This window comes from Garra rufa, chromosome 15 (genome assembly GCF_049309525.1).
Source record: "Garra rufa chromosome 15, GarRuf1.0, whole genome shotgun sequence".
Classification (NCBI taxonomy): Eukaryota; Metazoa; Chordata; class Actinopteri; order Cypriniformes; family Cyprinidae; genus Garra; species Garra rufa.
This window is the reverse complement of record NC_133375.1, coordinates 13,837,703-13,861,946: the sequence shown is the minus strand read 5'-3', so window position 1 is coordinate 13,861,946 and position 24,244 is coordinate 13,837,703.

Sequence of the window (24,244 nt, the reverse complement as noted above, 5' to 3'; positions counted from 1 at the left end):
GAATTGAGGGCAACAGAAGACCCAGAAGCCTTTGAGGATCAGACAAGGCTCTATAGCCCATGTGTGGAACGTATAAACAGCTCCTCCAATGTTTACATACGGCACATGACTTTCCCAGCATGCACCTCTCCCTCCCACAGACGGCTCCGGTCCAGACAGGAAGACAAAAAGAAAGGGAAAATAGAGGAGAGAGACAGGACATTCCAGAAGCCTGCAACTGGAGTTCCTGTTATACAGAGAAAGCAAGTCAATTAGTGGACATAGTTGGCTGCTATATAAGGGCTTTCCCAGATTATATAGCCAATCTTCTTGACTGGGCATGGAAAGTATGGAACCAATAATTCTCATATTAACAAATCAAAAAGAATGAACGGATCTCCAGCTTCTATAAATATACCCTTACTGCCAAATATGGCATGTCTGTCCAACAATGCATGGAATTTTCTAATGATTAATAGGAAAAAGTAGCACTAATCAGTGCAGGCTGATATTTTTCATATTTGGCCATTCTGTATACATTGATTAGTTGCGGTTGTCAAATTCGACTTGTCAAGCAGACAAATGAACCAAACAGTCATTGAAGAGTCATTGAATGATTCACTCAACTGATTTGCTCAAAAACATTTATTGAGGAACAAAACACCACTGCATGTTTCTCTACTTTTAAGAATAACATGTGTCTAAAATAATTTACTATTATCTTGTTTATTGAAATGTTGTACAAAACCAATATGTGGTTGAATGAATCATAGCTGTGAAGTTGCTTAGATGTCATTTCTTGACAAACCAGTATTCTATGCATTTCATCACAGGTCTTAAAATCCAAGGTCTTAAATGTGCAATGTCTTTTGCTGCCAACATACTGAAACGTGCTAACCTAGAGCTGCCAGAGGCTATTTCAAAGCCAAATACACCAACTGACACATGACCTATTATCAACAATAACACATGAAGTTTTAACCAGTCTCCAAATAAGTTTTGTGTTATTTCAAATGTCTCTCAGTTGGTCTGACTCAATCTAAGTATGTCGTTTTTGTCATGTGTGTTTTATTTCAACAGAGCCGGTGACAGTTGTGACAGCTGTTTAAAGAAATGGCTGTATGGTGAAATTAGTTTCTAAACGGCAATGAGGTGAGTGCTTTTCACTGACAGAACAGAGGGTAATGAAGATTCTGTGGACCACACAACATTACACTCACAATAGAATTCAAAATACAGGTTCTAAACGGCACCAGATGATATTAAAAGAGCACAGTTTAAATTAAAACTACTTGATTGTAAAAAAATGTTATTCTTTTTAGAACAGTTTTTTTTATATACATACACTTCTGTTTAAAACAAGCTAGTTAACTTGCCACTTAACTTTAAACAGTTTGGTTCTGTGTTGTGCTGTAACCAAGTCTTGTGTCAAAAATCCTCTGAAACTCAGCATTTTAAGATAATTGTGTTTCATTGTTCCTCACCATATAACTTGTTGCATGGTCCATTTCTTAATGATGCAGCATTATGAGGTTAAAGTGTCATGCAAATGCGTCATGCATTAAGAAATAAATCTATCATTTATTGCACAAATGGGGCCCATAAGCTATGCTTAATGTATCCCTAGCAGGTGGTTGCTGTTTTGTTTTTTTTCCACTATCAGCTTGCAACATAATATTCTGTTTCTTAACTACACACATAGTGCGCATCGCTAAATAGATAAGCTTTTGAGCCATACTGGCATTTGCACACATAGCTTGTTCAGGTCATTAGCTAAGGGTATGACACCAAGGAACATATTGCTAAGACACTAGTTAAATAAAATCTGGGCTTTTCAAAACCAGATATGCATAAGTCACTGCATGTTACGGTATGCTGACAAATGACCATGTACACAGCATAGTCCTCTACACAGTGAATTTTGCAGTGTTAAAATAACTCTTTAAGAGTTAAATTTAACACTGGACCCCAGTGTATTTGGTCCCACTCAGAATTGGTGATAAAATGACACTTTTCATAGTGTTACATTTTCAGAGTAAAATTAACTCTGTTAGGAGTAAAAAATTAACACTGCTCAACACTGAATAGTGTCACCACAATTTAACACTAAGTGAAATTAACTCTGATTTGTATTACCACAATTTAACACTAAGGGAAAATTAACACCAATTAGTGTTACATTTTTCACTTTTGTAGAGTTGATCTACATTTATTTATTTATTTTTTATTTTTTTCACGGAATAGAACAGAACAAAAACAACATCCATGTACCATTTAAAAAAAAATATTAAAACACTTAGGCTTAAACACAAACACATGCACAGAAAACATATCTGCATAAAATGGCACTATATGCAGTGCAATTCTGTTGTACCATATATCATTTTAAGATCAAGTAGTTTAAAAGAACTATCACCGATTTGTTAAATATAAAACAGAAAAATATATATTAAAACAAACAAACAAACAAACCTTCTTGTAGACAACAAGGTGTTTTTCTGCTTGAGAATACACTTTTCCTGGTCTTTTTCAGCCTTGGGCACAAAGTGGGATCAGATGCAACCGAAGTATTATAGAAGAAAGGCCATTGTCCCAACCTGTTTAACCACATGTTTTGTTAGCAAAATTTAATCAATAATGCAAACTGGAAGTGAAATTCAAGAACAATTAAGAACATTAGAAAAAAAAATATGGGGCTTAAATCTTTCACCCATAAAGGTGTCACACCCCCGGACTTTCTATTTGGTTTCTCCCAGTTTCCCCCGCAGTTCTGAGTGTTTTTGGTTTTTCCCTCATCGTCGACACCTGTGTTTGTAATTAGTCTGTGTATTTAAGGTGTGTGTTTTCCCCTGTACTCTTGTCGGTCTTTAATGTTACCCTGATGTTTCCACTCAATGTTTCTGTGTCTACCTGTTCCCATTTGGATTTATTAAATGTTCGTTTTTATCTACGTCGTTGTTCGTGTGTTCCTGCCTAAGTTGTGACAAAAGGATTAGTTCATTTCCAGAACAAAAATTTACAGGTCATTTACTCACCCCCTTGTCCTACAAGATATTCATGTCTTTCTTTCTTCAGTCATAAAGAAATTATATTTTTTGAGGAAAACATTTTAGGATTTCTGTCTATGTAGTTGACTTCTATGGTGCCCACGAGTTTGAACTTCCAAAATGCAGTTTCAGTGCAGCTTCAAAGGGCTCTAAACAATCCCAGCCGAGGAAGAAGGTCTTATTTAGCAAAACTATAAGTACATAAAAAATTGTGACAATTTATATACTTTTTAACCTCAAATGGTCGTCTTGTCGAGCTCTGTGTGAACTCTGGTTCAAGACAGTTAGGGTATGTCCAAAAACTCTCATTTCATTTCCTACGTCGCTGCAGAAGTACCGACTAAGTGTTTACAAAGTGAACATGCAAAGAAGATCAAACGCCCTTTACAAAAAAAGGTAAAACAGCGACGTTGGGCAATTTTGAAGTTGGAGAAGAAAATGAGATGAGAGTTCTTTTGACAAACCCTAACTGTCATGAACCCGAATACACAGAGTTCTCACAGAGCTTTGAGGTCAATTGTCATTTATTTTAGAAAATAACTTGTTTCAGTTGATAAGACCCTTCTTCCTCGTCTGGGATCGTTTAGAGCTCTTAGAAGCTGCATTTAAAATGCATTTTGGAAGTTCAAACTCGCGGGCACCATAGAAGTCCACTATATGGTGAGAGATCCTGAAATGTTTTCCTCAAAAAGCTTTAAATTTCTTTATGACTGAAGAAAGGAAGGAACTTCTCCTTTAACTTTCACCAGCAGGAGATTCACCTGCTAGCAGTAGTTCTTCTATAATGACTGTATCCTGTGAGTCAATGGATGAAGACAAATAGATACATTTTTATGGGGAATTATTATTAATTAGTGGTATTAAAAAAAAAAAAAATTCTAGTAATGTAATAAATACAAACCTTCACCATGTTTTATGGTAAGAACTCCAACTGAGGGATCTCTGAATACATCCTCATCCACCTCATAGCTGGGACACCAAACTTTAAAAATCCTTTAAAAAAAAAAGCTGTTTTACGAGAAAGGATATATGCCTTACAAGGTTTTACATAGCAATGTTTAACATTAGAGCTATTTGAAGCTGCATTAAAACTGCAATTTGGACCTTCAACCTGTTGGCTCCCATTTAAGTCTATTATATGAAGAAAAATCCTGGAATGTTTTCCTTAAAAATGTGTTTTTGACTGAAGAAAGAACAACATGTACATATTGGATAACATGAATCCTTTAAGCCATTCGGTAAAGAATCGATTTGTATTGTCCATTTTCTTTGTCTCCCGCTTTACATTCGTTTTACTTGTCTGCTTTTCTGTTTTTCAAGTTCTATTTGGCTTTTTTTCAGTGTTTGCCATCTGCATAAAATTCAAATCTTCAAATCTTCAAATCACAGAGGGAGGAACAGGATCCTTTGACCCTGATTAGCTGTTCAAACTCCTGACCCCCTATCAGTCTAATCTCAGATCAGATATCCAGAGCTCTGAGAGCTGCAAATAAACAGTGGAAGACCGTTGGGCTGCTTCGGTAGGGCTGCAAAACAGAGCCCCTGTGAGCCATTTGGCCCTCTCCAGACGTTCTCTCCGCTCACTGTGGAGTTTAATGGTGTGTTTTTTTAACAGTCTCCATCTTTCAGAAAAAGTGTGGGGCGAGCGGCTTCAAACCACACAGTGGGAACTTGGTCCGATTCCAGGGCTTTCATTTACTATTACTGTAGGTACTGTATGAGAGGGGCTTGTACTGTACATACTGTACAAAATGTCTCTGTGAGAGTGCTGATCTGAGATAATGTCTCTTATGTAGGATAAAACGATCCCAAATTTTGGGGAACTTGAGTCTGCTTCAAAGTGAAAAATAATAAATGTAATTGTGAGGTAAAGTTTAGTATAAGAATTTAAGTAACATTGCAAGATTTGAAGTAGCAATTGTGATATATAACAACAAATACAACAAATCAGCACATAGAATTTTCATCTGTACTAAATTTAGTATAGAACAGACTTTAAAGGAATAGAAATTAAAATGAAAATTTGCCAAAAATGTACAGGCCATACAAAATGTGGATGAGTTTTTTTATTCACTGAAAGAATTAAGCGTTATGTCACTTGCTCACCAATGGATCCTCTGTAGTGAATGGGTACCATCAGAATGAGAGTCCAAACAGCTGATAAAAACATCACAGTAATCCACACGACTCCAGTCCATTAATTAACATCCTGTGAAGTGAAAAGCTGTGTGTTTGTAAGAAACAAATCCATCATTAAGACGTTTTTAACTTCAAACCATTGCTTCCAGATAAAATACTGGGGTTTCTCCCATTAAAATGTCAGGGGAGCTAAAGAAAAACTGGATGCACAAATGTAATTCTGTTTACAGGCAAAAACAGTCTAAAGGTCATTGCACACTTTTTTTTTCTTTTTTTTTTCATATTCGTTATCCTTTCATATCAAAATGCTTGTTACAGATGCAAAAATGCTGAAAATCAAACCTGATCCGATTTTTTATGACAGACGAAAGTTTTGGAGACAGTGTGTAAACTCAATTGGTCGTATTTATTTTTTTACGTGTGAAAATTTCGAACGAAAATTTTAGACTCAATGGCCTTAAAACTGTTCTAGACAAACATGTTGTTCGATTATGATGTGAAAAGACAATAGAGGATGGACTTTTTCACAGAAGGAAGCATTATTATGAATTATGGATGGGTATTTTGGCCAGAAGCGATGCTTTAAAGGAACACTCCACTTTTTTTGGAAATAGGCTCATTCTCCAACTCCCCCCGAGTTAATAAGTTGAGTTTTACCGTTTTGAAATCCATTCAACCGTTTTCCTGTTTTGGCGATATCACTTTTAGCATAGCTTAGCATAGTTCATTGAATCCTATTAGACCAATAGCATCGCGTTCATCGCGCAGTAATATCACGCAGCACATGTGCAAATGCTAACCTAGCTGGGAACTAATTTTAGGCGCTGCATGATATTACTCCTCCTGCTGCGTCTATATTACGGCAGCAAACTTCCTTGACTATTACGTCGGAATGGGAGTGTAGTTCCTAATCTTTTTGGCCTAGAAAATCGCAGCTTTACATTTTCTGCCGGTATTAGTACACGGTATAACTACAGAAGAGTCAAGTTTTAAATAGGACAAATATGGAAACTCGTTGGTCATTTTTGAACGCGATGCTATTGGTCTAATAGGATTCGATGATCTATGCTAAGCTATGCTAAAAGTGATATCGCCAGAACAAGAAAAGGGCTGAATGGATTTCAAAACGGTAAAATTCAACTTATTAACTTGAGGGGAGTTGGAGAATGAGCCTATTTCCAAAAAAGTGGAGTGTTCCTTTAATGTTAAAGTAAAATGTCTTAATGATGAATTTGTTTCTTATAAACATGAGGCTTTTCACTTCACAGGACATTAAAGGATTAGTTCACACGAAAATGAAAACTAGCCCATGATTTACTCACCCTCAAGGCTGTGTATGACTTTCGTCTTTCAGTCAAATCAGAGTTAATAAAAATTGTCTTTCCGAGCTTTATAATAGCAGTGGGTGAGTGTTTCTGTGCAGCAGTCCAAACGTCCAATAAAGCACATCCATCCATATTAAAAGATGCTCCACACAGCACCGGGGAGTGAATAAAGGCCTCCTGTAGTGAATCAATCATTTTTGTAAGAAAAATATCCATATTTAAAACATAAAACGTTTGTTTACAGGAGCAAAGGAAGCAAAGTTTCCTTACTTTAGCAAAGGAAGACCAGTCTCCTGTTGGCTTATATCGAAATCCTCCCACATTTTTCTTTACAAATCCTCCTTTTGTGCTTCTTTGTGACCGTGTTTTGTTTTGCTCTCTGCTCTCCGCTTCAACGTTCATCATTTCTAAGTGGCGCATACACAACACAAATGTCCTACGTCATCCGCCCGGAACGGCTTCCGTATATGACAGTTGGCACAAGCTAGAGAAAAGTGATTAGTATGTTTTAAATATTGATATTTTTCTTACAAAAATGTATTAATTCACTACAGGAGGCCTTTATTGATCCCTCGTAGCCGTGTGTGGCATTTTGTATTATGGTTGGATGTGCTTTATTGGACTTCTTTAGGACTGTTGAACAGAAACACCCACCCACTGCCATTATAAAGCTTGGAAGAGACAGGACAATCTTTAAAGGAACCGTATGTAGGATTGTGGCCAAAACTGGTACTGCAATCACTTTCAAAATACTGTGGAATGGTGTATCCCCTCCCCCTCCCCCCTGACTCGAGGTTGCCAGCTAAACTGCAGGATCCAGCAGGAACGTAGACTGCTACAAGGAGCTTCCAATGGCAAGTGACGAGTCCTACACAGTCATTTTTTTCTTCTTCTGTTAAATATGTTTATGCTTCACGAGAGATGTTTTGAAAAGTAATTATGTATTGCAAAAATGTACTAATGGCGATTAGCCAAATATTTCGTAAAGATGTACTGTAATACCACATTTCAGTCGGAACATAGATTGTTTTCATACCCTGCTAGTGGTGCGATATAAAGCTTTTTATGAACGCATTTAGCACGGGCGACCGTGGAAAATCCACTGTGTACGGAAGCAAAGTTAGCCAAACATAGATGAATCTTACCTGTCCAGGAGAAAATTACCAACGATGGCATCTATCTTCAAATTCTTCTCCGTTTTCAGCCGTCTCCATCTTTCAAAGGCATCTCCTATACAAATCCTTGTTTTATTTTCGGACTTTGTCAGGAAGTATTTCGGATTCATAACGAGGTCTTTTAGGTTTCGTAACGTTGTACATGTTTTATCCGACACGTTCGTAGCTGCAGCTGTAACTAGAGCAGAGCTGGCAACCTGGATCAAGAAACTCTACTGACTTCGTGATTGGTAGACAGCTGGAGGATGGAGCCTCAGACCAAAACACAAAATGACAACAATAACATCAGTTGTGGGCTGCAACTTTCACTTTTAAATGACAATATCCTGGCCGGACCACTGTTGTCAGTGATATAAGTATTTGAAATGAACATGATTTCCTAATGTCTAGTGACATGTCAGGGCCATTTTATGATTAACTGAAATAAATTTCTTACATGCAGTACCTTTAATATAAGTCCAATTGGATTCGACTGAAAGAAGAAAGTCATATACACCTAGGATGCCTTGAGGGTGAGTAAAACATGGGCACCCATTGATGGATGAACTAACCCGTTAATTAATGGACTGGAGTCATGTGGATTACTTGTGGATTATTATGATGTGTTTATCAGCTGTTTGGACTCTTGTTCTGATGGCACCCATTCACTGCAGAGGATCCATTGGTGAGCAAGTGATGTAACACTAAATTTCTTCTGCTCATTTCTTCTGCTTAACAAACTCATCGACATCTTGGATGGCCTGAGGGTAAATACATCAGCAAATGTTTATTAGTTGAACTATTTCTTTAACATCACGCTATGCATGTCAAGCAAGGCCATTTTTCAGATGTATTAGAAACTCCCACGCCTCCTCTGACATGAGTTTAACAGAACATGCAGATCGGCAGAAGAATGTCAAGGTTTGCAAAATCCCCTCTGCTATGACTCTAAATTTGACTTATGTCTCTCTCCTTCACTGTCTTCTTGCTCTTTTTAAAACAGGAACCGTCAGTGGTCTGTCTATTTGGGCTAGATTAAAGAAATGTATACGTGCTGAGACTGGCTGAAATATACTGTTCAATGTAAACCTTCCAATCAAAACTCAAAGTATGTGGGCTTTCATATTTCCCAACAGCAGATTCTTAAAAAGACAGTGAAGAGTTGGAAAAATTTGCAGAATCCAGTTTTTGCTCAGCTACGTAATCTAAGCGAAATTGTATTACCAACTAAGGCAATGTTACAAACTACAGCAAAATGATTGGATATCCAAATATAAGGAATGCTGGAGTATTATTCTACCTCATTCCAAAGCATGTATAACAGGAAAAGACAACGTAGAGTTGTTTTGCTAAATCTGTGTATTGGATCAAAACCAAGATCAAGCATAGAGAAAGCTTTCTAAATTTAAGCCACCATGATGACAGGATAGCTTGAACAGCGACAGCGTCGATCTGTCTGAGCTTAGGCCAGGATCTCCCACACACACGTGGGCTGCTCATGGGAATCGGCATGCTTTAGTGTCCCGACAGTGCTGTAAGATGTTCTTATCTTTGCCTTTATTTGTGTTGAAAGACTTATTGTGGGTTTTGAATTGTGGGCCACCCTGATGCATTGTAAGAATTCACATACACTTTCATTCACCTTTCAAAAAGACAAGTGGCACAAAAATGGTTGCGGTGTGTGTCCCATTACACCATAGTGTTTAAAGTGTCAACACCTGAAGCTATGGACCACTTCACCTGCATGGGCTATAAAGTCTCTGACTGAGCCAAAGGAACCTTACTTTTAACCTGTCAATGCCCACTCATTATATTCGGTAGTGTGTGTTAACGCTCAAATAACAATCAAAAGGTTTCTCAAGAGTTTTTTTTTTGTTAAAGACATTCATTACATGCCCTAATCAATTTGATATTCATCATCAGTTCCTAAAACTGATGTTTTATTCAGTTTATTCAATTGTGATATTAGATTGCTTCTTTTTAACAACAAAGAAAGTATAGTTTCAGTCTATGTACTTATCAGAGATCTACTTAACTTAAGTTAAGTTATTCAGTTTAATGAAAACTATTAAACTGGTACTTTATTAAGACTTGTACTTTAAAGTATACTGTCACTAAAATTATAAAAGTATACTAAAACTAAAATTGCTATTGCTATAAAACTAAAAGTATACCAATTAATTCAACTGTAGTATAGTTCACAGTACAAAAAACAAAAAAAACAGGATGTAAACCAGCTCAAACTGTACTCAAAGTCTACTACTGTTGCACTTAAAGTACACTTAAAAGTATACTTTTATAAACTAAAAAGCAGGCCAGTTTATTCTTGAAGTATTGAAATGGTGCACTTTTGCTACCAGTCAAAAGATTGTTAATGTTTTTTTAAAGAAGTTTCTTCCGCTCACTAAGCCTGCATTTAATTGATACAAAATACAGCAAAAGCAGTATTGTGAAATGTTTTAACTATTTAAAATAACTGCTTTCCATTTAAATATTAAAATGTAATTTATTCCTGTGATCAAATGTGATGATAAAGACATTTATGTTACAAAAGATTTCTATTTCAGATAAATGCTGTTCTTCTGAACTTTCTATTCATCAAAGAAACCTGAAAAAAAAATCTACTCAGCTGTTTTCAACATAATAATAATTATTAGCAGCAAATCAGAATATTAGAATAATTTCTAAAGGATCACGTGACTGGAGTAATAATGCTAAAAATTCAGCTGTGAAATCGCAGGAATAAATTACATTTTAAAATACATTCAAATAGAAAACAGTTATTTTAAATAGTAAAAATATTTCAGAATTTTACTGTTTTCACTGTAATTTGGAGCATAAGAGACTTCTTTAAAAAACATTAAAAAAAATCGTTTGATTTTTGACTGGTATATACTAGGGATGCAACAACAACAAAGTTAGCCCATGTTTCAATACATACCTTGTTTTTTTAAACCACGGTTTTCGGTTCAGTTCGGTTTTGATGGCTTGGCCATTGTTAAGCGTTATAAACACATTATGTCTGTTTTATTCATACTGGAAGCCAGAGGGCGCCCTCACGCAGAAACCCCACATATGCATCACAGAAGTAATAGAACTCATGATATTTTCATAATAATATATTTATATATTTAAATATAGTATATTTATAATTGAGTGTTAATCATAGAATATATTTTCTGATGTTTGGTGTGTTATACCACCGCGTGTAAACTCACTGGCAAACATAAACAGTACTTTTCCTTGAGTAGTATTATCTAAAATTTCAAATCAAGTTTTAATTTATCAAGTAATAATTTAAAGTAAATTTATTACTCTTACATTTATGAGCAAAAATGAAGTTTCACATGGCGCTGGCGCCTCCATGTCCTGCGAAGATTTCACTCTCCGCACAAACGGGTGAAACGATTAAACTAATATTGTGATATATGCGTTTTTATATATATATATAAGGATTTTAATTTGAAATTGCTCAAATAAACACCACGTTTGTTAATAATGTTTGAGCCTCATTTATTTATATAAAACACCGCGCCACCGGCGGTGGTAAAAATCTGCCACCGTCACAGCCCTACAGTTCCTTCCCTCCATAAATAGGTACGTGCACTTGCACTACATGTTGTATTTTAAATCTAAATTTAACATTCAACGACAGATGTTTCAGAACAATGAATGTTTTTGCTCTGAGTATTAACTGTCTCCCTGTCTGTGTTCCGGCTGTCTGACACGCTCATTCAGTAAAGATTTAAACTTAACACAGACTGCCAGAATGGACTTTTATGCATAAATGGAAATGCGCGTGTGAATTTGTGACATTTACAGATAAGAATATGACATGCAGAGGATGCAAACGAATCTGTCAAAGCGCCTCACAGGGCAAGCCATTACACTATTGGCTTCAAGTTTAAAATAAGGAATTCTCATGTTTTGGGCAGCTAGGATGACGTAACTCTCCTGCAGCGTCTCAGTCTGTTTCCGCCACCATTTTTAGATGCATTTTGTCTATAGAAATGCGTCATTCAATACTGTAATTTGACGTGATCCTCTGAAGTTGTACATGCACTCTGGGCGGACCCGATTAATCGATAATGGGAATCGTTGCCGACGAATTTCATTATCGATAATAATCGATTTTATCGATTAGTTGTTGCAGCCCTACACATATTAACTTTAGTTCGTCAAAATATTGCACCCTATCCTGCTTACTAAGTCCTTCTCTGTATGATTTAGCAGCTTCCACACATTTTTTTCTGTGGTTTAGAGACCATAAAGTAGCAGAACAAGGTATTCAGTAATACATTAACCATGCAATCTATGCTGTTTACATCCGAGTATCGCCAATTTGGCCGCGCATCTGAATAACTCACTAAATCGTGATATAAGTGCAAACCCTCTATACCACAAAATGCTGTAGAGTAGAGCAGAAATATGTAAAGCTGGACAGATATTCTAGCACCATCATTCTGTCATGAGCCAGAACAGTATTATCTAAGACTTTTAGTTCGATTTTGTATTTTTGCCATTCAATCCCTCATCTATCGGCTTATTGCAGCGGTCCACCCCTGCCCAGTTTTCACACATCTTCCCTGATCTCCATCTCACCAGTGTTTATGTGCTATCTCTCTATCTTTTTTGCTTCCTCCCTGTGTGTTCCAGCTGCAGAGCCCTCAGAGGAACCTAGCAAATACTTTCCATACCTCACCACAGCAGAGAGAGAGAGAGAGAGACTCGTTTTGCTTTAACATCTGGTCTGAACATGATGAGGGGTATTAATGAAATAGACGGATGTCTCTTTGGAGAGCGCTGATGGGGAAAAGGTTTAGCTCTATGGTTGGGATTAACCCCTTGAGTTGAGCTCTGCAATGTGTGTTTATTTCCCTGACTTTTTGCCACTGATTGTGTTTTATGTACCTACACATTATGAGACAAGCAAAAGAATATGTCTGGCACCAGAATGCAATATGTGCATTTTTGTGTAAGTCACATTGGTGATATAGTGTCTGCTAAAACCAAAGGTCTAATGAAGTGATCACAGATGCAGTTATGTTAGTGCATGTGGGTGTCAAGTGCACACTGCGTCACATAAAGCAGTGATTCCTAAGCAGGAATTAGGGGTTCAAGCACGTAGTGCTAAAAGCCTACTGTAATTGTAAGAGTTGGCCAATCGGCAATCTACACGTAAAAATGATTGTGCAGACCAAACTGTAAGTCATAGAGACTTGAAACTTGGAGGGATGGTAGTACTCATACCACCAAAAACTTCACCAAGGCTCGCTCCAATTTGCCGGAGGGGGCGCTACAGCAACTCCTTAACCGTCAGTTGCAGACTCAAGTGTTTCATGTCATGGGAATCCTTGGCTCACGCCGGACAAAATACAGGCCTCAGATTCAGTTGTGAGCCAGGCGAAATTTTAGGGTATTTCTGAATCTTTTGAAAAAAATACTTTTGCAAACTAGTCCTAGGTTTTTCATCCGTTTGGAACCAAACCAGTGCACAAAGATTCTCTGGAGAGTGAATATCAATAATTATCAAAAAAGTTGAACTTCAGATTCACTATCGCAAAGGGACACCGAAATGTTCAAAAGGGGCCAGGCCACCTTTTAGTAAAATGCCTATAACTCCTGAACGGAATTAGCTATCTTCGCCAAAGTCTAAACAACTATGTAAGAGCTCAATGTGAGGAGAATGTGGAGCTTAGCCATTTGGCGCTTTAAGAAGGAAAAACCATAAAAATGGCTATAACATTAATGGCTGTAACCATTTGTCCTATTAACATATAAATCGTTGTAAGGACATTTGCGTATCACAAAAAAATATGTCCGCCACTGGCCGATGAAGTTTGAGCACCTATTAGACAAGGTTAACAGAGGCCGATTGGAACGAAACTCAAAGGTCTGTGAGAACTTTGAAAGAAATACCACTGGGGTGGCGATATAGCATTTTCCAAAGGGCGTAAACTATTGATCATTGTGTGGTTTTTCTCACATACACACGATATTCATATCACATGATAGGTTTTTCTCAATCTGAAAGAAAAAAAAAAAAGCTGCAGTACACTGCAGTCTCTGGATTCTCTAGGCCAATAATTATCAAAAAAATGTTGAAATTTACCCTTTGGGAAGCCATAACAGAATCGTTTAAAAAAAGGGGCCTGTCCATATTTACCCAAAATCCTATAAAGCCGAAAGAAAACTCAAAACCTCACAAAACCTGGTGAGCACATGCAACAAGTGTTTTTAAACAAGCATGCAAAGTTGCAAGGAGATCAGACCACAGTTGGCGCTATAACAGTCTTAAATGTTAAAAAACATCATTAATTTAGGTGGTTACAGTCATGGTAAATAATGTATTTTTTCCATATGTGCTTAAATGCCTTAAAACGCTTTATCTATTATGTTATGGCTTCCCAAAGGGTAATTTTTTTTTAGGATCATCATCAAAGCTCGGTAAACATTGGTCACAGCCAGAGAGATTTACTTGAAATTTCACCAATCACAGCCAATCATAACCAGTCATATCCAATCATATTACAATGGAGGTGTGATTTTCCCCACTATTCATTCTCAATTACCTCCCACCAAACTCACTGCATGCTTTAGGGGGTTGTTAAAACTCAGTGGGCTCAGGGGAGGCGAAAGAGATGCAGACTCCCGATGTGACTTTACCTGCTGGTGGCACTGTTGGAGTTTTAGTTTAGAAAAACAATGGATTTATACACTTTTATTACATGTTATATCATGTAATATTTGCATGGTTTTAGTTTTACATACATAAATATGTTTTATTGTAAGTATGGTTTATATGTGACCCTGGACCACAAAACCAGTCTTAAGGGTACACAGGTATTTGTAGCAATAGCCAAAAAAATAAAAAATAAAAAAACATTGTAGGGGTCAAAATGATTTTTCTTTCATGCCAAAAATCATTTGGTTATTATGTAAAGATCAATGTCCATATTTTGTAAATTTACTACCATAATTATTATCAAGTGTAAAGGCGATTTTCTCAATATTTGGATTTTTTGCACCCTCAGATTCCAGATTTTCAAATAGTTGTATCTCTGCCAAATATTGTCCTATCCTAACAAACCTGTTTATTATAGCTTATTATATATGAATACATCTCAATTTCAAACAATTGACCTTTATGACTGGTTTTGTGGTCCAAGGTCACGTATAGTATTTGCCTATTATCATTATTTCCATCATTTCAAAAACAAATGCTCCATTTTGGCTCTCTGAGAGTAATTTAACTCTTGGCAAGCAAACAATATTAGGCAGTCAGTTATTTTATGGTGCATTTGAAAAACTAAGGAGGTCAGTTTCAAGCTCTGCTTCAGGTTTTGCAGTAATGAGGGCTGAAAAACACTATTGTGGAGCACGGTTTGCTGAAATCAGTCATTTTATTCAGTGGCTGTGAATACATTGGCAGGCTTGCTCACTTTGAACTAATCAAATAAATGACACTTTCAATTCGATCTCAGGGCGATTATGACTTCCCTTTTTAAATGAAGGGGGAAAAACTTTTGGAAAATTAAATTAGCTTTACGTTTTTGGGACGAGACATGCCTTGCCAACTCCAGTATAATAACTGTAAGACTATTACTACCTGAAAATGGTTGGTTTTGGCAGCATGTCAGAATGAGGGCAATAAAGAGTTGGTTGGTTCGCCATCGTCCCAACTGCATCCGTGGGATTGAGTTTCTAAGCTTTTTACCAGCACTGAACCCAAGACCTGAACACCACCCAATCCAGATCAGCCAAACAGGACCTGTTCACACATACTCTATTCTGCTGAGTTCAAGCTTATTCCTCTCACTACCTGCTCCTAGTGAATCTAAACCACACCTGACCTCATTTCTGGCCTGGCACACACAGTTAAACACTGGTGGGTTTGTAGTTTTTTACAGGTAAGGTGTGCATAGGGGCACTGTTTCACAGAGTGCTGTGTTTCCTCACAGTGACACTCGTAATGTTTGATTTCTCATTTCAGAATGTACCCGGTGTGTGAGCAATAAATCACACTCAGAAATTTATGACACTTCCTGTCTGTTAAAGGAAATGACTGACTTCAGTTGAGCGTGTTTGCTTGAGAATAGACAAAACAAACCAACCAAACCATTCCCAACTGCTCCTAAAATGTTGATCTAATATGTTGCTTATTGTTAAGTTAAAAGGTACATTGGATGCAAAATTATTTTTTACATGGTGTTTGCATATAAAAGTGGCTGAGCAGAGTGTGGACACAACTGCCCTGCAATGAACCTAAACAGTCTCAGTTATCAAGCCGTTGTACACTTCCTGCCATTTTCTCTGCATTAGCGACGATAATGTCTCCTAAGCAATGCAGGTTTTGTAGTTGGATGTAAAAGTGAATATAAGAGTCTTAATTTTCTTCTGACATCAGAGCCACTGAGGACACAGTGGATTATTTTAGTTTTTTAATAAAACACGCCACCAAATACACCAAAAAAAGCAGAAGAGAGGGGCGGGGTCAACAGTAGCTCATTAGCACCTAAAGAGAAAAGCTCCGAAACGGGTTGCTGTGAACAGAGCTGTTTTTGACGAGGTATAAAGTGTGTTGTTTTACATCACCATTGAGGAATTTTAATCTAAGTATGTTGCAGAGATTTCATAGCCTGGAATCGAGCAATGAAAAGGGCCTAACTCGAGGGGTGGCACCAAGCATGCATTTCAAACTCACGCTGCACGCAACTGGATAACTCCAGACCAATCACAACAATACATGGTGTGGCGTATCTAGAGCGACGGTGAACATATAAGAGTGGATTTCAATGTTATGACATAAACAATGTGACAAGATTAATAACTATTAATTACGACAGCCGAATCAACCTCATAAAACAATTATTATTATATAACTATTCATTAACTATCAACTAATATGTGGATGGACGCTAGCGTTTCATTCAGCAGCGAGACATATCGTCCTGTTCAGGTTAGGCTACTGTATTACTATTGAATAGTTCAGTTTTTAGTTACAGTAAGTTTACCAAGTGACTCTTACCATTTGTAAATGAGATGGACCTCATCCACCACAATCCCGATCAGGTTTCCCGGTAGACCTTGTTTGATAACATTTATCGCCACTTCTTTTTTAACAGCCAGGACTCGGGACTGCCGAATGCTATCTGGCATTGCCCGGTTCTGATCTGTTCCTCTTCGTCGTCGCCCCATACGCTTAACTACCAGCGGAGCTAACTGATAGATTAAACTCTTGCCGTATCCAGTCGGCAAAACAGCAAAAACGTCCTTCTTGCAAAGGAACGATTCGAGCGCGGTTTTCTGTCCCTCTTTTATATGAAAAGCCAAGTCTAACTCGTTCATTGTAGCGGCCAAAGCCGTTTCAAACAACTGGTGTTCATCTGTAGCCATCTTTCAATGTTAATGATTCCGGACGTCGGAGTGCTGTCGTTATCATTTTAGCTCGCCTCTGGCCCGCCTACATCAGATACACCGATTTGATTGGTTCCCAGAACTGCTTACGTATTGCAGTAACATGCATCATTGCTCGATGCCAGAGAGTCTTGCAGAGACAATTCAAATTGTGCTCTCGCGAGTCCTCTGGATTTCCAGGGTAGATATTTCATGAAGAACCCTAAAGAATCATACCAACTTGTGGAAAATGTTAATCCAATGACCACTTTAATCAAGATTGATGTTGTTCAGATCAGCATGGTAATAATATTGTTAGGTTTTAGTGAGAAGTATAAATTTGAGGCACAATATTGCCAGCTGCTTTTTCTATTTTTGTTTTAAAGGTCATATATTGTACACATTTCTGGAGGTTTATTTTAGTTGTTGATGTCCTTAAGAATATATATATTTGCGGTCTAAGTGCCAAAATCTATCAATATATTTTTACAGTCCTTTTTTAGGAGCTCTGTCAAGAACAGGTCAATTCTGGCCTGTCTAATTAATATTCATGAGCCTCTCTTCTGATTGGCCTGTTAATTTCTGAGTGATGCACGGCCAGACCAACCACAAGTAACTACGGTCATGTATGCTGTAGCCTAGCCTGCTGTGGCTTGGTGATACTCAACAGGATGTTTCAGAATGATCATTAATGTTTTTTTTCTTTTTCAAACACCGAATGCAGTAAGCTACGTAACTGTTGCTTTATAAAGGCAGTGTTGTAGCAATGATGCACATTATCGTGCGACTCTTCACGACGAAAAAATATGTGCAAAGTGGAATGAAGCAGCGATCAGGGAGCTCCTCACTATCAGCGATGAAACACAGATTGTTCGTCAGGTTAGTTTAAGTTTAGTGAAACGTACGCCTCGCATTGCATCTCACATCCAAATGTCACTTGTCTTTACGGGATCTTTGTGTGGGATTGTGTGTGAAGCATGCACAGATTCCGGAAAAAATGTGTGTAAATGAACCAAATAAAACAATTACAGAACAAATCATGGGACACATTATTCGTGTATTTTGCGGAATGGCTGTGAAAGAGGCTTTATGCAGGCTGTGTGCAGTTTACTGTGGATTGACTGTTTTGAAACTTATGTGGTAGTTACATAGCCCCTAGACCTCAGTTATCATGAAAAAGCCAGGAAATTTCAGTTTTGACAATATGGGACCTTTAAAAATAGTACCAAACAAAACCACAGAGGCATTAACCACTCATTGTTTTTAAGTGAATCATTTGTGTAAATGTTAATTCAGTAAATCACTCACTTTTGATTGCAAAAAATTAATCAGTGTGGTTAAACGAAAGAATGCAATTTATTAAAAAGTGTGTTCTATATAAAAAGTATTTTCTGAATGTTGCAATTAGTGGTCAGTTTGTGTGTAAATGTACACTATCAGTCAAAAGTTTGTTATGTTTTTAATGTTTTTAAAGACTGCATTTATTTCATCCAAAGTACAGCAAAAACAGTGCAATTTTGACATATTTTTACTATTTAAAAAACTGTTTTCTATTTTAATATATTTTAAAATGTAATTTATTCCTGTGATTTCAAAGCAAAATTTTCAGCATCATTACTCCAGTCACATGATCCTTCAGAAATCATTCTAATATGTAACCCTGGACCGCAAAACCAGTCTAGTCTAGTAAAAGTAGTACGGGTATATTTGCAGCAATAGTAAAAAATACATTGTATGGGTCAAAATGATTTTTACTTTACTTTAATGATTTTACTTTAATGCCAAAAGTCATTAGGGTATTAAGTAAAGATCATGTTCCATGAAGATATTTTGTAAATTTCCTACCGTAAATATATCAAAACTTCATTTTTGATTAGTGATATGCATTGCTAAGAACTTCATTTGGACAACTTTAAAGGTGACTTTCTCAATATTTAGATTTTTTTTCACCCTCAGATTCCAGATTTTTTAATAGTTGTACCTCGCCAAATTGTCCAATCCTAACAAACCATACATCAATGGAAACTTATATATTCAGCTAAATGCTGTTCTTCTGAACTTTCTATTCATCAAATAAACCTGAAATAATTCTACTTTGCTGTTTTCAACATAATTATAATACATATTTTTTGAGCAGCAAATCAGAATATTAAAATGATTTCTGACAGATCATGTGACTGGAGTAATGATGCTAAAATTCAGCTTTGAAATCACAAGAATAAATTACATTTTAAAATATATTCAAATAGAAAACAGTTATTTTAAATAGTTAAATTTTGATTTTTTTTTTTTTACTGTTTTTGCTGTACTTTGGATTAAATAAATGCAGGCTTGGTGAGCAGAAGAGACTTCTTTCATTCAAAAAACTTTTGACTGGTAGTGTATGCTTTTGAACAACATCAGCAACTTTTGAATTAATTCAAGAAACAGCATTGTAGTAATTAAATGTTTGCTTAGTTATGACCAAAGCTTTCTCTGTTTATCATTAGACCATCAGAAGCCTGCCTGAAATCAATTTTGAGAGGTACTTTAGTGTGCAAATGCTGGCTGCGAAGTCAACAAATCAGATGATGCATTTTAATGCATTATGATTTCAGACATACTACTCAATCCTCATCCAATTTTCAGCAAATATAAAGTAGGACATGCATTCAGACACAGAGGATCACTTGTTGCCATAGACTGCCTTATCTATGCAACCTGCAGAAAGAGTCACTGAAAAATCATCACAACTAATGCACAGACAGTCTGTCTAGAACATGCAAACACAGACAGCAGAGATAAGTGATAACAGTGAAAAGCCCATTTAAAATCGAAGACTGGAACTAAGTGTCATAGCCTTTATCTATTTTTTTTTTTTTTTTTCAGAAGATGATAGTGGAAGAAAGTTTTCACCAAAGTCTCTTTCACTGGAGTTGTCTGAATAGTGCATTTTTTGCGTGGTTGGAATAGCTGATTGTACTTGGACTGAGATTTTTTTGGAAAAGAGTGCCAAAAAGTCTGGAAATCGCTTTAGGGAGTTGAGAAGACTAAACGCATTTACAGGCATACATCTCCAACTAGTGCCACACCGCCTGACAGCAACGTGTGTGTGTGTGTGTATTAAGAGCGTTCTGGTATTTGAACGTGACCCACATCGCACACGGTTGCTCTCGTATAATTCAGTGTGTTTTGAAACGCTAGACTGATTTCCTCTGGATGGACATTTACTGTGGTCTTCATGTTTTATTTGGGGAGTGAGTCCTCCTTCCCCTCTCTGAACTTTTATAGCTACCTGTTATGATACATAAATAACTCAAAAGACACAAAGTAAAACAAACCCTGAATAAGGCATGTGTTTCATTGCGAAGTTTGCTTTCACCACTGATGGGAAAAGAGATGCTGGTGCCCTCAACCACCTCTTCATCTGTCTCTCTTTCTTTCTCACTCATTCCTCTCTCCTTTCCAAATTCTGGGCTGTTAGCCAGACACCCTAAAAATAAAGACACAAGAAAAATTTAATCCAGGTCAAGAGGCCTGAATGAAAGCTGGGTAAAGATTAAGGTCCAATTCCAAACAATAACATCTCGGGATTAAGACAACAATTCCATTTATCCCACAGACCTGCTGCCTTTTATTTGAATGGTTCTAAAAATTGATTTTTTTGTTTGCTTCATATCACTTTACACAGTAGCTGGGCCACTGCGGAGTTCACCATGCCAAATGTAATTTCAGGAAGAGAGAAGTCTGTTTGTGTGGAGAGGGAAGTACAGAGGGACTTCTGTTCTCGGGCCTCGGGCACTCAGTAAAGGGATTTGAGGGTTTGGGCTCGGGGAATAGCCACTCTTCGTTTTCAAAAGATAAACTGTAAAGTGGAAACTCAACATGGGTGATTTGTTTCTATAAGAGCATTAGCATGGCCACAGACTGTAGGTGCGGACATGTCATCTGGTGTAATATGTGAATGAGTGACACCACACACGGACTGATGCTCGTCAACTGCTGTCGTTTAAATATTATAAGTGCACTAAATATAATTTAAACCATATGATACCAAGTCTAAACAGTCAGCCTTCTACCAGTTGGACAGAGTGACAACTTTAGACAAGATTAAGCTACTTTTTTGTTCCACAAAGTGGTTCAAGTTTTAGATGGATGGTTGGCATTATGTTTTATTTACTATGTAGCGTATGAATCCAAATCTTTGTTCGTTACAAGAAAAAGCTTTTGCAAAAACCACAGCTTCCTCTTCGGCTTTAAATGAATAATTCCTCCCAATTTTTTTTTTTGGCTAAAAATTGCTGAAAATTGACTCACCCTCAGACCATCCAAGATGAAAATAAGTTTGTTTGTTCATCGGAAAATATTTAGAGTAATTTATCTTACATCACTTTCTCACTAATGATCCTCTGCAGGCAATGGGTGCTGTCAGAATGAGCGTCCAAACAGCTGATAAAAACAATAATAAATACATCCATCATGAAGGCATTTTTTTCATTTCAAAAATTGCTTCCTCTATCCATAATAGTGCTTTCTTCAGAGAAAATTTTTCTTGTCTGAATCAGGAGAGAAAGACGAAACAAAAATATTTTCTAGAACATATTCTAAACAAATACGTTGGTGGATTTTGATGTGGGAGGACAACAGGGGATGGACACATTTTTCACATTATGATCTTATATTTTGACCAGAACGGTTTAAAGTTAAAATGCCTTAAAGATGCACTCTCATTTTGATGGCACCCATTCACTGCAGAGCATCCATTGGTGATCAAGTAACCTAATACAAAATTTCTCCAAATCTGTTCTGATGAACAAACAGACGTATCTACACCTTGGATGGCCTGAGAGTGACTACATTTTAATTTTTGGGTAAAATATTCTTTTAATTGTCCTTTGGAAAAAGACAGTATTGTGTATTCATACTGTGTATTCGTGCCTGTCTGCATTTGAGAGCTTGTTAGAACTTGTTAGTGGCACACTCTAAAAATGCTGGGTTATTTAAGGCAAATGCTCAGTTCAGCTTGTTGGGTCATTTGGGGATATTTTTAATACTGAATACACTTAAATTAAAATGCTACTTTTAAATGTTACATTTTTTTTATTTCTAAAATGCTTGTTAAATGAGTTTAAATGTAATATTGTAAACTGCTATTTTCACCCAAATAAATTCAGTTTTCCCTATATTTTTGTCCATGCGTGTTCTTGCCTAATAATAAACGTTCATCTTTTGATTATTGTTGCTTCTATGTGTTATGACTCGTGTAGACAAGATGAGACGAACGACGAAATACAAACGAATATAGATTTAATATAAATCTCTCAGAAATACAAGGCAGGAACTCTCAGAACATTGAAACACACGACAGCCATGTAACAACGAAGACCAACAGGGAGTGAACACAAAGACAGTCTTTTAAATGCAAACTAATTATCAAACACAGGTGACGGGGATAATCAGGGACAGGTGTAGGGAACCACAATAACGAGGGCAAACCAAATGATGACAAAATGACAGGGGGAGACCAAATGAACAGACATGAATGTAACTATGATTCTGTGAGTAATTTTACATTTCCAGCCCATTTTAAGCTAGCGATATAATAGTTTTTATACAAAAGTTGACATAAATAAAACAACCCAGTATATTGGGTAAAAACATTTAACCCAACCAGATGGGTCAAAATATTGCTTTGCTTCCTCTATCCATAATAGTGCTTTCTTCAGATAATTTTTTTCTTCTCTGAATCAGGAGAGAAAGACGAAACAACAACCACAAAAAAACAAAAAACAAAACAGTTCTAAACAAATATGTTGGTGGATTTTGATGTGAGAGGACAACAGGGGATGGACACATTTTGACCAGAAGCAACGCTTTAAAGTTAAAATGCCTTAAAGATGCACTCTCATTTTGATGGCACCCATTCACTGCAGAGCATCCATTGGTGATCAAGTAACCTAATGCAAAATTTCTCCAAATCTGTTCTGATGAACAAACAGACGTATCTACATCTTGGATGGCCTGAGAGTGACTACATTTTCATTTTTGGGTGAACTATTCTTTTAATTGTCCTTTGGAAAAAGACAGCAGTGTGTTCTTACTCAGGTCTCACTCTGTCGTGTCTGTCTGCATTTGAGAGCCTAAAAAGACATAATGTTTCTGAAATATTAACTTGTCAGTGGCATCTACACTCTAAAAAATGCTAGGTTCAGCTTGTTGGGTCATTTTGGGATGTTTGTAATATTTTTAGCCAGGTGCTGCTACTAAACTACTGGGTCATTTTTAATGGGTTATTAAATATTGGGTTATTTTTTTCTACCCACCCGCTGGGTTCCGACGAAGCAACCCAGCTGTTGAGTTACAGTCAGAGCGCAGGCTTTATTGCGTCCTCTACAGGAGAAAGCGGTTCTCCGTCGATTTGATGCACTTCTTGAGCGAAATAAAGGTTTGTATACATCCCATTTTTAATTTTTAAAGTCTTTACTGTGCTGTAAATTAGAATTTTACGTGACGCAACATAAAAGCACGAAATGTCAGTCAGCTGCGTTGGCAGCGGTAGTTTCACATAATGGAAACGCCTTTTGCCTTGCATAACATAAACGGATTTTTTCGTTATAGTACTGAATTTAATTAAATATGATGTTAAAATATGTTCTTTAATCTCAGTACTGTTGTTTATGGACAGGTTATGAGTCAGTCACGGCATCTTTCAGCTACGAGTGAAAGGCGAAGCGGATGTTCATAATTCCCCGGCAAACAGCAGCCCATCACCGGCTCAGATTTCAGCGACACACCGGCACAAGAATTAGCACTGTTTTGGTGAAAAGTGATTACAGAGAACGGTTAAATACACTTAAATTAAAATGCTACTTTTAAATGTTACATTTGTTTGTAAAATGTTTGTTAAATGAGTTTAAATGATAATGTAATATTGAAAAATATGCTATATTCACCCAAATTAATTAAATTTGCCCTATATTTTTGTCCATGGGTGTTCTTGCCTAATAATAAACGTTCATCTTTTGATTATTGCTGTTGCTTATATAATTGTGTGAGTAATTTTTACATTTCCAGCCCATTTTTAACTTGCAATATAATACGTTTTACACAATAGATGACATATAAAACAACCCAGCATATTGAGTAAAAACATTGAACCCAACCAGTTCGGTCAAAATAACCCAGCATGTTTTCTGTGTAATATTTACTCAAATAACCCAAGTTT